General features: G+C 36.0%; 1 long non-coding RNA gene across 1 annotated transcript in view; it reads left to right on the top strand.

Annotated features, from left to right (window-relative positions):
• LOC106016912 (uncharacterized) overlaps positions 1-16478 on the top strand; it is a 36972-nt gene extending 20494 nt beyond the window's left edge. Inside the window, exons 2-3 of the long non-coding RNA XR_011803397.1 lie at positions 13977-14057; positions 14394-16478. This is a non-coding gene — a long non-coding RNA (uncharacterized lncRNA). The remainder of the gene's footprint in view (positions 1-13976; positions 14058-14393) is intronic.
• Positions 16479-18058: the final 1580 nt, after the last annotated feature.

Genomic DNA, 18058 nt, shown 5'->3' on the forward strand with positions numbered 1-18058 from the left:
ATTTATCTTTAAAGGATGTCATCTGTCATTGTTAACTTTCTGGCAACAGTAATACTACCAGCTATAAGGAATAAAATGGCTCTGATGGTAGAAACCAAGCGTTCCAGTATGACAAACTTAAAAATAGGTGCCTGGAACACCAAAATCAATAGCAAAATTATTATTTTATTTTATTTTATTTAGCAACATGTAAAGGAAAAATTTAATTCCAAAATAATTATATTTGGTTAACGTTTTATTTCACTGGACCAAGAATCCAAGTTCTGCAACGGACACTTGGAGATCATTTAATTACTTTAAACTCCATTTTCTTATGGGAGAAAGGGGGAGTAAAAAAGGAACCTGCACTCTTATTGGTATTGTTTCTTAAATCTGCTTACAAGGTAAAATTGCAGCTTGGTTGGATGCATTGTCCTACTCCTTGATTTCCTTTTTTGTTTCATGCAACACTCAACACTATATAAAAAAAAAAAAAAGTATGCAACAAAATAACACTAAGTATAGAATTAGTGATTGTATTCTTACAACTATGATATTATCACTAAAATAGGAAAGAAACAATGTCTCCATGCACCTTGAGAGTTTAGAATGTAAAAAAATTTGTTTTTCAAAATACTCATTCCAAAGATTCAAGAAAAGAATCTTTATCTTGTCAAGTCTTGGATGTATCTTTGGAGTGTGGAAACACCAATTAAAAACTTTGAAATGTGCAATAAATTATCAAAATGCTGTGGCATCATATGTGTGACATCTTATGGTATGGAATATCCTTTTGGTTGGTTTAGGTCAGCTACCCTAGTGATGTTTCTCTTCTCACTTTTTGCCCACCCCCTAGAAGGGTTAGAGAGAGGCCTGATGCTGTGCCAGCACTGCTCAGCAGTAGACACAACACTGGTGTGATAACACTGCAGTTCCAGCTACAAGTGCGGAGCACAGCACTGTATGGGCTGCTGCAGGGAAAGTTAACATTCCAGCCAGAACCAGTACAGCTGGAAGTATGGGGTTTTCTCATCCATTCTTAGGAGGGATTTTGCAGCCTCGAACTCATCTACAGCCTTTGGACAGAGATGGAACAGGAAATGTACCAGACTGGCACTATGCTAATAGCAATGAAATTTTGTGGAAGCACAACCATTTTCCTTAAAATATCTATGCATTTATGCCATTGAAATAAGAAAGGGAAGAGAGCTTTCAAAGGTCATATTCCAACCCACTCCCCAAAAACCAAGTGCCCTTTTCTGCTGACTTTTAAGTTCTTGTTATTTCTCTTGGCAAATTCCATTTCAAATTCAGTTTCTGTTTTGCACAGCATAAAAAATTGTGCATGCTATGTGGCATAATGAAGCATTATTGTAGTTCTGACTTCCTATTACAGGACTGAAAGTGAATTTAGTTAAAGCAAGCAGGCAGAAGTCATTATCATCTGATAGCTGCTAAAGGTCACAAATGACAGGCTCATAGGCATTCCTTTCATAAGAATATCATCCCAGTTAACAAACTAGAAATTGCTTTATTGTAATGTTCGAAAGAAGTATAAAATTTAAGTGTATAATACCGTAAGGATAAGAAACAAGATGGTTAATAGATAAAGGGTATGCGGGTTACTTATGCGTGCACGTAGGTCAAGACATTTAGCAAAAATGCTGAAATGACTGCTTAAATCTAAAATATATGTAAATCTCATACAGACTTCAAGTTAGTTGCTTCCCTAAGATTTTAGCCTGTGTTCAAGCATTGCTGGAACAAAGGCTCAACTGTGTGATGCACTATTGAAAGCAGGAATATTTTAGGCTTTTAAATACTTCTTAATCTTTTGGATAACTGCCTCATATTTGGTTTTGGGTTTTTAGTAGTAAGCATGTAATTCAAATTCAATTGCTTTCTTTAAAAGTAGAAAAGTGTTCTGGCACTACTGAGAATTTTTCTGTGTTTTAATTGTGTAATTCATCAGAATTACCTTTGACATAAATAGCTTAAATCAACTTTTACAAATGTGCTGAGAGAAGATTGATATTGTAAATGTTGGAAATGTAAAATCAAAAAGCCAAGGATTGCGATTGCTGGGTTATTTTTTTCTTTCTTTCTTTTTTTTTTTTTCTCTAATCTACCTGGCAACATCAAGTCACCTTTTTAGAAAAAAATCAACATCTGACACAATTCTGCAATAACTCTTCTGTGCTTTCCTATTCTACAGTTTTTCTTTTTTGTTTTTCTTTTTGTTTCCTAAAAAAAAAAAAAGTTATTTTAAAGATAAGAATTCTTATGTATTATGCCAAATAAATAGGAACTCTTTTAGGAGTACTTATGTTTTATTTAATGTTGCAATAGCAAACTTAGAGGTAAATCACCCTTCTCCACTCTGCAAACCCACTGTGGTAGTAAAACTCAGATTGCAGAACTTATTAATGAATGTACATTTTTAAAGTAAAATATCTGACTTGAAAACAAAACAAAAAACTTATCCCAAATCTGGCAAAGGCATATTTGAGTTAATTTTCATCTTTGAGCTCTTTAGCAATAAAATAAAATAAAAGTGACACCTGTTTTTTTTCCTTCGTGTACTTCTGAGCAAAGTGAGATGTATGGGCTAAGGAACAAATGAGCAGCCAGAGCCAAGGTCAAGGTTCCCATGTGGTTCCCAGGGTGTCTGAATTTCTGCAAGCTTACATTTACTGAAAATACTACGAGTTCTTACTTCTTTCCTGAAGGAAAGGTGTCAATACATATTTTAAAATGCTGTTGTAAAATTTGAACTTTTATGTGAAATGGTCTTGGTTTTACTGTGAGTATTTACAAGTAAGTTTTTATTAGAAATGAACTGCCTTGATAGATCAAGACTACCCTTAGCTTTTAATTTTTCAGGGAAAATATTTTCAAGTATGTGTAAAGCTCCCCTCTCTTAAGAAGTGTGGTTTCTGTGACCAGCTAAGGGTAGGTTTGTCAGCAGCCTGCAGGTGCTTATTCTATTCAGAGAAGCTCCACTGTGCCATAGCTGTAATATAAAACACTAATGCAATATTTCATTGCTATCAGACTTATGACATTTCATTTTGTTTGTTTGCTAGACTTTTATTTAAAGTGTTGTATTTGATATGAGGAAAGAGAAAAGTAAGGTCCTCAGGGTTATTAAAATTCACAACAGGAAAACAAATAACCACAATGTAATAGAAAAGATTCCTCTCTTTCAGCCTCTAGCTCCATGCTTGTTTATACAAGAAAAGTTCATGTGGATATTATTTCTGTGGCTCTAGGCAATCATGTACTAAATTTCATTCCTGCTTCAAAGCAGGGGTGGCAGTGTTTTATTTTGTGAGGGGAGGGGAATCTGAAACAACTTGAACCAAAAATGTACACTTGTGAAAGGATGTCCACATCGTTTCACAGAAATACTGACCATGTCATGCTTTGGATTTGAGTTTGTAGGGATGCCACCAGTATCAGTGCTAAGAGCAATTATTTTTGTGTTTTCATTTTATAGCAATGATAAGTCCACTTTATGAGCAAAACATAATTTAACATTCAATTTGATAGTGTCAATCTGACTTCCCAGATCTTAACTAAAAGAGATGGATTAAATTCTAGTTATGTATTTAACCTTTGGCAGAATTAAAATGAAAACATTTTTCTTCCAGTCTCTAATGATGCTTTTTTTACCATCTGAAATACATTATTTTTGTTGCTTTCAGGTAGTGTGGAGTCTGGTGATTTAAAATGACCCATCCTCTCTGAAACTGTTAATTAACATTAAGCCCACAAAATGAGTGAAGTTTTACTACATCAGTAAATGTATTTTAATGCCTTGTGCTGTTTTAGGATGAAAAGCTCTGCAAAAATTTGCATAGAACATCTGCTGATGAGCTGTTGTCTGATTAAAACAGCATTTTGGTTCACAGTCCAGGATGGTGGTGACTGCCATTGAGTTTTGCATGTTTGAGTTTAGTAATTGGTCCTTTGTTAGGTGAAGTTTTTAAGAACAGACTGCTGTGCTGAACTCACTGGAGTAATTAGCATATACTAAGTTAAACATGTATGCAATCTAAATATCTAGATCCAGAGGTGGAAAGTGAAGAATATTTTAGAAAAAGACAATTTTGCCTTTACCCCTACCAATAAATAAATAAATAAAATCTGAAACTTATCAACAGTTTCTTGCTGAACTAACTAGGAAATGTCCCTCCTGAGGTAATTATGGCTATATTCTGCAAGGACAGAACAGAATCCAAGTCAAACTTAAATTTGAATTTATATTTCCATCTATTATTGTTGATCTCTGTGGTCACAGAAGCTTTTAGTCAGTGAAGATTTTTATTATTATTATTTTTTTATTTAAATAACTTTTCAAGTTGTAACCTCACAGAAAATGTGCTGTTATAGTATAAAGTCCTATGATTTGCTATCCAGTCCAAATAGAGCAACTCCTGGTACTGCCAGAAAGATGAGTACAGGTGGCAATTCTGACACCTTGAAGGAAAAAAAAAAATTGTTGGAAGTCAGTAAAGCAAATATTGCTTCATTCTACGTCAAGCCCCAGTGGAACAGTTCTCAAGATGGACTATAGATGTCAATTTGAGGACTTAGCCACGTGGACAGGCTAGTGGACTTCACTTTGCAATGAACATACTAAGATCCTGGGACTAGGGAAGGGCCCTTGGAAATGTCTGATAAAACTCCCCTCTCAGAGGAGAGGAATCCTGAATTTAAATAGTGTAGGGGCAAGTAGCACCTCCAGCAGAGGGGAACAGGTGAGGGTTACGTTAAACAGTGCAGCTGTTCTATGTCTTGGTGTCTTCAGTCACTAATGGAATTAGAACACACCTGATATTCCTCGTACCCCAATGTGAGGAACAGAGGAAGTCTGTGTTCTTAAAAGCCTTCACATTTGTGCACCCCTTTGGACCCTGGTGTGAAGGCACACCCTGTTGCTTTTATGAAACATACACAAGTATGTTATGTTGTGTAGTATTCCACTGGTCATTCAATCATGGTCATTTATGTTATAACAATAAATGGAGTACACTATAAGTGGAGTTTTGTTACAAAGACTTTAATCTCTGCCCTGATGATCTGTGTGACCTCAGTATTTTTACTTTTCAAACCTTTCCTTTATCATGACACTAAATTTTGTTCTCATGGCACTTTTTGGTCAGCTTTATTTCTGCTAGTTTTTATCTCAACCCTCTCAATTTCTCAGCTGATTTACACTTCAGCAGTATCTTTCTTAAAAGGCTAGGTGAAATATCTTTTTTGCTTGGGTCATCTTCTCTTATATATTACTATGTGAGTCTGCCAATGTTTCAGAGATGGAGCAAGATCACCTCACACCACAGAATTTTGTGCCTTTGTTCTTTTGTTTTGTGATCAGCAGTGTCATCAGGCATACTTCTTGCAATATTTTGATCCTGATAGAGAAACAAAAGTTCCAAGAAAACTCAGGTGTGCACAAAGAGCATGCAAATCTCAGAAGCAACTGGGGGCTCTTCAGACATAAGTCAGTGTTCAGATCACATCAGTCTTATTGGTTTTGACCTTTTCACTTAGGAAACTGCATAGGAGTGATGTCAGACAAAAACATGCTAGGGTCTTCTGTATAGTTAGGAATGCTGAGATTAAACGAGTTCTTCTAAATGGTATTTCAAGACCATAAAATAAAACCAAAACAGTTATCTGAACAAAAGCTGGTAAATGGGAAGGGAAGTATTTAAGGGGCGATGTGTTCATTTCTCTCTGCCAGAAATCCTATTACATGTTGCCACTTCAGACTAAAAAGAACTGGGGAATCTGATTTCTGAAAGACATCCTTTTATAAACTGCATTGGTTAATATCTGTTTCAGTCCTTATTCTCCTATATTCATATCCTGGTTTTCTTTGTTACTTCAGACATGTGGGATAGAAAATGCTTTCCATTCTTCTAAGTGGGAAAAAAAAAAAGCATGAAGGAGGTAAATTGACATCTAATGGTTGATACTTTTTGTCGTGCCTCCTTACTCAACCTGTGTGTTGAAAGTTGAGATGAGCAAGGTGGTCTTTTCTGCATATAATCTACATAGTTCTATGAAAAATGGCCTGGACTGACACATTATTCATGAGTGATCCCTTAATATGCGCATTTGGTTACAATGCTGTTGGTAAACTGGGTCTATGGGTAAGCTGGGTAAACTTACTGTTTGGGATGTTCTTTATGGAGTCTTAGTAGAGACCCTAGACAGTAATGGGAAGAAATCTTCCCATTAATAGGCAGACTATTTTACTAGGGAAAAAAAGAGGAAATAGCAAGATTAGTTATACTGTGCAAACAAATATATTCAGCTTTCTTTAAGCCTTTTTTTTTTTTTTTTTTTTAAGTATTGTTTAGCTATTGTTTAACAAGGGTCTGTTTGGATCCATACATACCAACCAGTGAGATAGAAACATTTGTTTTTTGAAGATTGTTAGCTGACTACTGGTTTTAATAACCTTAGAAAAGCAACCCTGGTTTTCTTCCCTCTGCTTCTTCTCTGATCTCTTTGTGCTCTGCCACCCTCAGTGCTCATATATTTAGTAGAGTCCAAGACCATATAAATAAATAAAATTTGACAGCCTGTCACCTGCAAGAGACATACTTATTTTTATTGCTTTGTCTTGATGTGTGGTTCTGCCAAACCTTGACCTTGTCTTTGCAGGTGGTTTGGGAAGGTATTTGCTGAGTATATCCAACTTAAAATAGCCAATATGGAGCTTAAAGTGAACTCAAAACCCTTTTGATATTTGTTTATGCAACATGTTTCCTAAATACATAAATTAATAGAAATTCAGTTCATGCCAAAATAAGTGTTTTTAAGGACTAGATTCCAGGCTCTGTTGCACCAAAAAAAAAAAAAAACAAAAAAAAAAAAACACAAAACATAGTGGAAAAGAGAAAACAACGAGACAGGTTCTCTTTTCTGCCTTCCCTGTGAGAATAGTTAAGCACAAATGTTGAGTCCAAGTTTTGGTAGCTAATGAGAGTGTACTTCAAGAGAAAAAGCTGTACTGCAGTAAGTGGCCTACCTGGAGCTGGCAATAGCATATAGCTAGATTTCACGCTGGACTTAGAGCGGTGATACAGATAAGGGGCAGTGGGGAAGAAAGCCATCTGCAGTTACATAGGGCAGGTAGAATCACAGCTTCTGACATGAAGTGCAAGGATGCTGGTGGGATACTTTCCCAAGTTTGCAACTGTGAGAAAGAAGGGAATGGATAACCAGGTGTTTACTCTTACCTGCTTACATTACTGATGAATGCATTGTAATTAGGTCTTCCTTTTGTGAGGGAGGGGCAAAAAAGCTACTTAGTCTGTGGTACGTGCTCCTAAAGCTTCATTGCTAAGTATAAATACACAGAACCTACCTGTATAATCTTCAGGTTCAGTTGGAGAATCATAGTAGAAAGTGCTATGAGGCGCAGTTTCTCCAGTCTGCTCTCCCTTCCCCAAACTTGCTGTTTTAGTCCCTCAATTATCATATGTAAAACAATCTTTTAACCTGGCGTTATGCCTACTGTGTTTGGGTCTCTTCAAACTTGATCCTGTTAGTAGAACACTGAATCACGCAGAATGACCAAACTATTTGAACTGGGAGCGTAAATGTGGCTATGGGTAAACTCATTCCTGAGAGCACTTCCTGTAAGCTGGAGATCCTTACTTTAAGTAATGGTCTTGGAAAAGTCTTTTAAACCTAAAAAGCTCATTTACAACCATATTTTCCTTTGGCTCTGCTCTAGTCTGCAGGCAGAGCCTCTAGCCAAGAACTCTTGACCCTTCTGCTACTGCAATGGCACTTTAGAAAGCTTAATTCAGGCCTTTAGTGTCACTGGGTTCCCTGAAGTTAATTATGGAGAACTGCTGTGTGAAAAAGGCAGTCTACTTTCTTGTTTCTGCATAACATTTATTGACCCCCTGGGATGGAGAAAGATCAGTATGGTATATACAGGTCACTCCAGTTACACTGCAGCTGGAAGTTTAACTTCTAAAAGTTATGATTCTAGAAAGTATGATTAAGTTCTGTTCCTCTGCTAGCTTGTCTTCCTTAATTTGTACTTATTGAGATAAGACAGCAGTTAAAATTCTAAAACATATACTGTCTTGGAATATCGCACATAGTTCACTTAGAACTGATCTAGTTTTGAGAAATTTAATTTTGTAAACAACACAATTTTGTCCCTGTTTAACAAGTTTTAAAGAGAGAAGTTACAACTATGTTTATATTGTGATCTAGGTTTTATAGTGCTCAGGCACCAAAAAATGTTGATTCCTCATTTAAAACAAAACAAAACCAAAAAACAGCACAACAAAATCCAGACATGCTCAAGTATGTCAAGTCTATGCTGCTCTGGTGTTATGGTTAGTTGATGAATTTAATTGAATAAACTTAGTGTAGACTCATATTAGACAACCTTGCGGCAGTCTTTACTACACTTGTTCTTGCAAGTGTTGCATCTGCTCTCCTGATGGGAAATTTTTTTATATAGTACCAAATGTATTGTGGCTCCCACTTCCAAGACATTTGGTCCATTTCCTGTTACAATAAGTGATTGATTTGTAGCTCTTTTCCATTTACTAAAAACGAACAGAAAAACAAAAAACAAAACAAACAAACAAAAAAAACAGAATGAGAACAAATACAAGTAGTAAAGTTCAACTCTAATCAACAGAACCTGTGTATAAAGTGTAAATGTTCTGATTTCTACAGTGTAGCCTTGACTCATACAGCAGATGTTGCTTACTTTTGTCAGTGAACAAATAGCAATAAGTTCCTTTAAAAAGAAGTGTGTTCTGTATTTCTGTATCAAAGACATTAGAGATGTGAAGGTGAGATGAATAGGAAAAGTGGGCAGAGTGGGAGTAGGAAAAAAAAACAACAAAACACAGCAATCTTCTGAATCTGCTTGATGTGCTGTTTTCGGTTACTTTGCATGTTTCTGACTTTTTTTTTCTCTCTTTTTTTTTTTTTTTTTTTCTCTCAGAGTGGAGGGTGGGGAGTGAGAGGAAGCACTAAGTTGTAAGTAGGTGTAGGCTGATGTAGAGGAAAAAAGCCTTTTGAAGAGAATTTGAACTAAGGGAGATTAATGGGTATTACACAGAAGGAAAAAAACTCAGTGATTCAAGCCTCCAACAAAAGTACAGGTTTGGCCCAGATTCCCCAGGAGACTGAGAAATCTAGTATTTTACCATGTAAAAGCAGGTAGGAAAAAGGGCCTTGGTAGGATATTGCTCTTTTTGCTGGATAATTCTCAATGTAATCAGAGTAAGATGGATATTTAATCTAGATGACAAAACAAGCAGGTATTGAGCTGTCTAATGCTTTTTACTGAGGAATCTGCGGATTGGGTTGCCATCATGCAACAGATGAAATCTAATAGGAAACTAGTTAGAACTAAAAAAGAATCCAGTGGTTTTTAAGTCTGTTGTTGGAGCTCTAGGTAGTCCCCTATTTAGGAATAGTTCTTTACCTGAAGATCCAGTGATACTTGAAGAAGTCAAAAATCCTTTCAAGATTGTTCCTTATGTTTATTGCTACTGTTCTGTAAATGGGAGTGGAAGGATTGAAATGGTATTTTCAATGTTCATAAAGGAAAATAAAATTAAGAAATACATATTACCAGGCAGGGCAAAGATGGAAAATTCTGATGAATGACACAGAATGTGTACACAACCTGTTCTAACAAAAATGCATTCAGTTAATGCATCATATTAGAAGGTTTCGATTTCTTCACATCCTCTTAGCAAATTAAGGGAAGAAAACAAGAATCCAAGACAGAAGTTGAGATAGATCCCTGACAAAATCTGGAATTAAGAACTTCAAAATGCCACAGTAACAAAGTGCTTGTGATAAACGTTTTTTGGGAAAAAAAAAAAAAAAGCTAAATAACTGTTGTTGGAAAGAAAGTGTTTCACTTGTCTTTAGCAGAATAATTTTGTGATCAGAGTTGTCATTAATGAAATGCAAATTCAGTCAAAGGCAAACATTCTGGTTGTCCCTTTTACTGGTGCTTGAAGTGAAACAAATTTTAAACTATTTAATTATGGCATAAAAGTCCCCTCTTGATCTGTATTTAATAACGGTATTCCAATGTAGTTTATAAAATTATAAACTTCAGATAATACTCTGATCCCTGTTAAAAAGTGACACTAGTTCTACTTTAGTACTGAAGGACTGTATTTCATGCAGCTCTAAGCACAATCTTTGTTTGCTATCCATGGTCAGTGTAGTACAACTCTGGATCACCCACAAATTTACAATCAAGTTAATTTTTCTCTGGTGATGGATGTTAGATGATAGATGATAGAATCCCTACTGATTAGAAAAGCAGGCTTTGAGTCTAATGGTTATTAGATGCCTAAAAATAAGCATGTTTCATTTCATTCTCAACTTTCTTTTCCTGATTGAAAAGATGTTAAACCCAGTTATTTCATTCATTATATGAAATGAAAAACCCATTGTCTGGCAAGAACTCCTAATCGCATGTGATTTAACTTATCTCAGAGATCATCATACCACAATGGCCAGGTATCCATGGGGATCAGCTACCTGCACGTTAGCTGTTCATTGTAAGAGCTGTAAAATGAGCACTGATTTCAGAGTGCTGAAAAAGGTGATTGTAACCAAATGTGTGGAATGAATTTGAAAACACATGGATGATTAGTCTTCCTCAGTGATGTTATCATTCTGGGTATTTAGAAAAACGATTGAACAACTACTTTATGGTTTGTTAGGTAGAAGGGCAAAAACAAAACCAGGCACCTCCTACTCCTGGGTAATATGTCTGAAATTACTTGACTAGAGTATTGTTACTGAATGTGTCACCAAGTGCACATCGATGGTGCTTAGAAGCACACATTGGATAAACAAGTCTATAACAAAATGACAAGATGTGCAGATGTGTCAGCAGGAAAGTAAAGGTGTTACAACCAGGCCAAGTTTGTCTTGGTAGTTGAATGTTTGGATATGTTCACCTGTAGATGTCAAATATCCTATGTGCTTCCAGTCAAGTGGGTGCAGGATCACTTGCTCATAGCCTGAATGTTTCATCCACATTCTAAACAGCTTCTGTTTAGTACCAGGGTAACAGTGCTTTGCCTTCAGAACAGAATCGCTGTCACAATGCCGTTGGCAATACTGGTTGCGTTCCCCTGGTATCTGACAGATGGACACACCTTTCTTTAGTTAATGCCTTCAGAGACCGTCACTAAACCTAGAAGCAAATATTTAGGAATTATTTGTAGTGCACATTCTCTTTTAGAAATAACAGAGATACTGACTTAGAGTGGTGTTAGTCTGATCTTGTGTGGTCTGTGAATACTAGTCCCGGCAAACATAGCTAAAGACAAGATTTCATTTGCTCCAGAAAACTCTTTTGAAAAGTGATCATGCAAGAAACTGCCACTTTTCTCCCATGTGAATTTGGTTCACTTGGGAGAAGACAAATATATTTAAGAATTCAGGTCTTTCTCCCTGTTTTTACTATGTTATTACTTTGAGACACTGTACTTTTTTCCCTAGTTCCACCTAGGAATATTTTTTTCAGTAATGTTGGCTGCTTTGGGAAAAACTAAAATGAAAAATTTTGACCTAGTTCTGCCACTTGGTGACTTGAACAAGATATTAACAACTTTCTAGTTTAGGCCCTGATTTTTCTTATTAATTGTTCCACACGTGACTGGTGAAAGTGGGAGATGGAGTTCAGTGTTCAGGGATCTAGAATAACCTTTTAGATAAAATTGGATATTGTTAGTTACTGGTAACCTACCGAAAAAATGTCTTACTGTTGTTTGCCTTATGTAGTCATGTGTCATTTCATCGAGTCATCAGGCATTTGAATCCACCTATGAAGGCAACAATCATGTTTTGTTGGCTCTGAGATAGCATTAAAAAGTGAGATAACCACTAGGTTCTCTCCAATGCAGAGTAACATTTTTACAGTTTTAACTAAAATCAATGTTTTACAAAGAGTTATTAATTCCTGCCCTTAGAGATGCCCTCAGTGTTGTAACATACAGTTAGTATGGCTTTAGCATCAGGTAGTTCCTAGGTCTTTGTCTTCGCCATCAGGAAGCTTCATGTGAACTGTGTGATATTTCTTTCCATCTTTTATACTCCTTTTTTTTTTTTTTTTTTTTTTTTTTTTTTTCCTCTATTCAATGTATTCTGAAAAAAATCAGGAAAGAAAGGCATACCAAAAAATCAATCATTGCATTTCTCTCCAGTTTTCATTGTAAGTTCTGTTCAGCTGGAAGAGAAGCAAGTCCAATGGAAGCTTTGTTGGGTGCCTTCAGATCTGGATGGGTCATGGAGCCCTTCTCCTTTGTGACTTTCTGTCAAGTCCAAAAACATATCTTAGAATTATCCAGCGTAGCTAGCATTAAATTCTCAGTGCTGCCTGAAAAAAACATAGAAGCTGGGCTTTCAGAAACAGCACGGACTACGGTTGCAAATCAAGCAGGGAGAGAACTCTATCCAAAATGAAAACCTCTGAAAAGAAATGACTTAGTGTATTGCTACAATAAGAAAGGAAGTTTCAGAACAAAATCAGGTGTCATAGAGGCCAGAAAAATCCTAACTGGGGAAAACATCCAAGTAGCTTTGGATAGAGCTTTATGAAAAGTTGCCTTCATGTTCAATGTATGCTGAGTTGCTGGATTCTGATAAATACGGGAAGTAGCACCCTATGTGAGTAGGATAAAAGTTCAGGTTTGATCCTGAAAACCTGCAATAATCCACACAAATGTTGGTTAGATGCAGTACATCTGCTTCTGAGCTTTTAGCTAAAATCTACTGGGGAAAAAAAAAAAAAAACACAACAGGTGACTGAAGCATGCAAAATAATACTGGTGAGAGTAATCACCAGCTGCATGACCTTCCTGCAGTTTGTAATCCTTGCTGTATCCACGTACGAAGGTGGAATGCTTAACATTGCTTTTAATTCCTGTAACTGTTGATACCAAAACCTTTCTGTTAAAGGGAAGAGATGATATCTCAGAGCTGTGCTATAAGTATATATGATCTTGTGGCTTGCCATGTTAGGGCGAGACCTACATTCTGTTTCAGTGAATGTTTTTATTTTGTCTGTGTGTTTCTCTGCAGTCTAAGAATGTTCATCTGTGTGAATAGGATGCATAAGGGGTTATATGTGGTGCACACATATAAATATTACTGCTATTAACAGGTATTTTTCTGCTTCTTAATCATTACTAATTATATGCTTTTGTTCTTCGTTGGCTCACCAAAATAGTCATTTGAACTTAAAGCACAGATTGCTATTTTAATGGGCTCCATGTTGTTCGTTTAGTAGACTGTAATAAGATCACTACAGGGATTTGTAGTATTTTGCGCACAGCTTGCTGTGCGCAGGTACCTATTTGATAAGAGCTTATTTTCTGGAATACTCATAAATAATGACTGATTCCTTGGAGGAAATTGCCTGCTATAAAACAAACAAACAAACAAAACAATGACTGATTCCTTGGAGGAAATTGCCTGCTATAAAACAAACAAACAAACAAACAACAAAACTTTAAACATAGTAACATATTATTAGTATTATCTAATGGGGAGTTAGAGTAGTCAAAGTGAAAAGAAGCCTTGTTAAATGTGTCCATTATATTTTAAAAGTAATATTCTGAAAATGATAGATCTTATTTGTTATGGTCTTTCACTTCCCTCCATCTGTAAGTTGCTGAAAAAAAAACAAACAGAAAGCTGCATATAAATCTTTGATATCTTTCAGTTTACAAAAAGGTGCTCTGTGCTGGAGGTCTATTTTGGGAATGGTAGCAAAAAAAAAAAAAAAAAAGAGTATATGTAAATATAAACACGTACACTATAAGAGAAGGTCAGTGAACATTTTGCAGGAATAATTCTTTTTCCGGGAACCTATAAACATAATCTTTTGCTGCAACCCCACCTAGACAAGCATTGTGAAATTTTGGACTGAAGTAATATTCTTCATCTTATCTGCACAGGGAATAAGATTATCCTTCCTATTTGGGAAAGGCTCATCTATGCCGTTTTGAGCGTGGACACACATTTGGACTACAGTTTAGGTGAGCCTCTGCTCATACTGTGGGAGCATAATAGCCCTTAGCAAGAGACTAAACAAACTGTTTTCTGCAGTAGGAATGGGGGACACAGCTTTGATTTCTCTGGCTCCATATTTGTGCTTGCAGCACTGTCATACTGCTGATATTGAAAAAAAATCAGATGTAGGCTCCCTCTCAAAAGGTTCCCAAACCAGAACTGGGAAAGCCTGCCACTTACATTCCAGCAGCACAGTTTGTGGGGCTAATTTACAGTGCTGTATTTTTGCTGCTCTGAATATGTACACTGGAGTTACAAAGCTAGTGAGGCTTTAATTTCCTGTTTATTGTATTTTCTTGCAGGAAAGCACAGCTATATTAGTTGGATTTTTCTAAAGGAATTTAATGGAATGTATTTTTCATCAAATGTCAATTTTTTGAGGGATTCAGCATCAGCTCACTGAAGAGATGGCCTTTCCTCTGATGCTGTATTTCTAACTTTCAGTTAGATGAGATACAGTAATGGTCACTGGTAAGTAGTTGTTCTTATAAAGGCAATGGGGCTTTGGTAAGGACAGAGAAACTTCTCATACTTGTCTGAAACAGACTATATTCAGTAACTGCCGGTGAGCCAAAAACATCAGATGGATTAGCTGTTTGGATACATCCATCACCACAATGGTGGTGAGTGAAGGAGCCTTCTGGATGAACTGTTACTCCTCTGTGAATGGTTAACACAATACTGCTGATGGAGGTACCACTACAGTGTAAATGCAAATGGCAGCGTGCCCAGAAAGCGTAGAGGCATTTTTTCATTATTAAAATCTAAGGAGACAAACAGGGTAAACTCAACTGAGAGTACAGCAGTATTAAGCTGCAGCTATAAGTTTGGTTTTGTTTTTCTTTCTTTTTTTTTTTTTTTTTTTAAGTCAAATGGTTTTGCTTGTGTATCAGTGTCAGTTTGATAAGGGAGGACAAGAAGAAAGGAGATGCAAATAGTGTCCTGCAGGAAATGAAAACAGATTTACATAAACTGAACAACCAAAACATATCCTGAGTCAAAATAAAGGGAAAAATAACAACAACAACAACAAAAAAAAAAACACAACTAAGCAGATGGCTTTGGTAGCTATTACAGGATATTTCCTGGTCTGTATCTGCACCTCACAATTCACTGTTCTGTTATATTGCTAGCAGGACTACTTCCTTTGTTATATTGTTTGGTAAGCTCGCTTCACTAACGCTTCTTCATGCCATTGTTACGGGAATAGTAGCTGACCGTCCATTTCTGTTTAATAACCCCTTTACCCAAGGCAACTTCTGCTGAAGTTTATCACCATATTTTAACCCCTGATATTCAGCAAGGGGTTAATATGGCTCTCCCACTTACTGCTTATTTCCTCGGCTTTTTAAATTATAATTTTTAGTCTCCCCTGAAACTAGTTATATGAAATTGAGAAAGACTTAATTGTTTTATTAGTTTTTAGGCAAGGGTGTTATCCTTCTGTAAAGAAAAATCAGAAAATGCACTTTTGCTACAAAATGAACTTGTATTGCATTTTTCAAAAATAGCCCATTTAGCAATGACATAGATGACATTTTCTTTCTTGAAAATGACTGTCCCCTTGTCAGATAGGTTAGTCTACATTTTTGAAATACTATTAAAAATTAAAACACACTTATAGCAAGCAGTCAGTCTTTATTATGCCATCTGTCTTTCAGTTCAATTTTGAAAATCATATGTGAGAATTTTCTCCATGTTAACAATAGATCTGGATATTTGTCAAACCAAGCACATGAATCATTCAAATATTTTATTCTACTCTATTTCTCTTTAACAACAAAGCAATGTGCTTGAGCGTTACTGTTCATGTATGAATACTTGTGTTTTTGATTACTGATACATGTTGTCCTGTACTATAGTGATAATATTATCAAGGGTTAACAAGTCAGAGTGTCAATCTATTCTCATATCATTTACATCAGTTTCAGATCAGTTAATCATACTATACTGTAAGAGGTAGCACTTTGGCCCCAGGGGTAGAAAGGATTTTGGAATGTAACTTTTTAATGGGGTGTCAAATGGTGGAGCTAGAAAACTAGAACAAAAACTAGAACAAATGTTAAGTTCTCAAAATCTTTTTTTTTAAAGAGATATGTACCTCAGATTCATAGGAAGCAGGTAGGCTTCATACAGTGCTTGAAAAACATCTTCCAAGACTGGTGTGGTTGAGTTGACACTTAGTCCTGTAGTAGTAATGTTTCCTAGTAGAAACAGCATTTTGCATATTGTGCAAAGATGTATCTAACTGTTAATCCTTAAGCTTAGTCCAAGATTAAAGAAACAGACTTAAGGATACCAGTATCAAAATTTGTAGACCAGGAAGTTCCTGGATCAACCTAAATGGGAATTTGCATTTAACTACATGGCCCTGAAGCTTCTGTGAAAACCCCAGTCTTAATCAGCAGTTAAAGAAAAAACCTAATGTATTGGTACTTCCTATTTTTTCCCAAACATGCTCTTCTGATTACAAGCATTGTTACTTACTTAATCATTTTTTATTTATTTATTTATTTATTTATTGTAAAATTGGCCTTCATAGATGGTTTTTGTAGTTTTTCTTTAACCTCTGTAAGGTACTATCTCAGAAGTAGTTGGACTCAAAGTATATGTGATCTTTGGAAAAGACCATGCCCACCTCCCTGCAGTCTAATCAGCACCTCCCTTTCCATTCTTAAGCACTTTCTGAAGGTGACGGTACTTTGTCACGTTTCTTATCTGAGTATTCTGTTAGCTGCCAAGGATTTGCATTATTAAAGGAAAAGAACAGAAATATGAGTCTCCTTGAGATTGTGGCATACTAATTATGTTCAGTAACTGCATTTCAATTGTAAACGCAGTTCTAATAAGTCAGATGTTGATTAAATCTTTAGTTGTGGTTATCTTATTATCCCTCTTAAAACAGTTATAAACATACATACAATACATACAATGTTTATAATCATAACCCTGATGATGCAGCTGAGGTCATGCTAATGATTACATTAATAAAGTCTTAATGGCAGGTAGGTGAAGGTTGTATTTCACTAAAATGCATCACAGACACAGACTGTTGTGCAAATGGGAATTTTTATATTAAAAAATTCCAAATCTCTTTCACAATATAATTTCAATTAGTGAGATGTTGAGGAATACAGTTGAGTAATTTTTCTAATGAACAATATGGCCTTTGCCTAGGGACAAATATACCTCCATTTTGTTAGCTTAAACTTGGAATTAATTCTTATTTTGGGGAACAGCACTTTCACTTTTGATTCCTGTGAATGGCATCTACAACAGTTCCTTCCCCTCACTAGTCTTTTGGCTGTAACTGTATCTGTGCCTTCGTTTGAAAAATGCATGGTTCTGAACGTAGAGACAGCCATGCTTCTGCCAGGACACCAGTGTCTCATTTAACTAGGGAAGGTACTTATCCTTTGTTGTCTGAGTTCCTAGCTGTGACAGTCTTAGTCATTTGAACTGCTTCTCCATGAGATGAACCCATTAGAAGTTGCCTGACAGCTGAAGGAACTTACATGACTATCACTATCACCCATTCTGCTTTACTTTAGGACCTTAGGAACTACAAGAGCTGCCTGACACTGTACAATACCCAACACCTTATTCAGAAATAAATTTTATGCTTAACTGTAAATAAAATATGGACAGTTCAGAAGCTGATGTACCAAAAAGAAAAAAAGGAAAAAAAAAAAAAAAAAGAGTCCAAGCACAAAGATACATCCTTTCAAAAAAGGCGTCTGAAAATTTGTTAGACATGATTTGTCCCAGGGTTGTCCATACTTTTGCTTTCATCAGAGGAACCAGATAGATTACTGAGCTACTACAGCTCTTCCATTTGCAGGTATTGATCAGCATGCATTTGTTCTGAAATTCTCCTGTAATGTAACAGTGAACCTGCAATATTAAAACGACAGACAATGGTTTATAAATCACATATTTATTGCATTTCTACTATGGAAAACTGCCT

Source organism: Anas platyrhynchos, chromosome 14 (assembly GCF_047663525.1).
Source record: "Anas platyrhynchos isolate ZD024472 breed Pekin duck chromosome 14, IASCAAS_PekinDuck_T2T, whole genome shotgun sequence".
In the NCBI taxonomy this organism is placed as follows: Eukaryota; Metazoa; Chordata; class Aves; order Anseriformes; family Anatidae; genus Anas; species Anas platyrhynchos.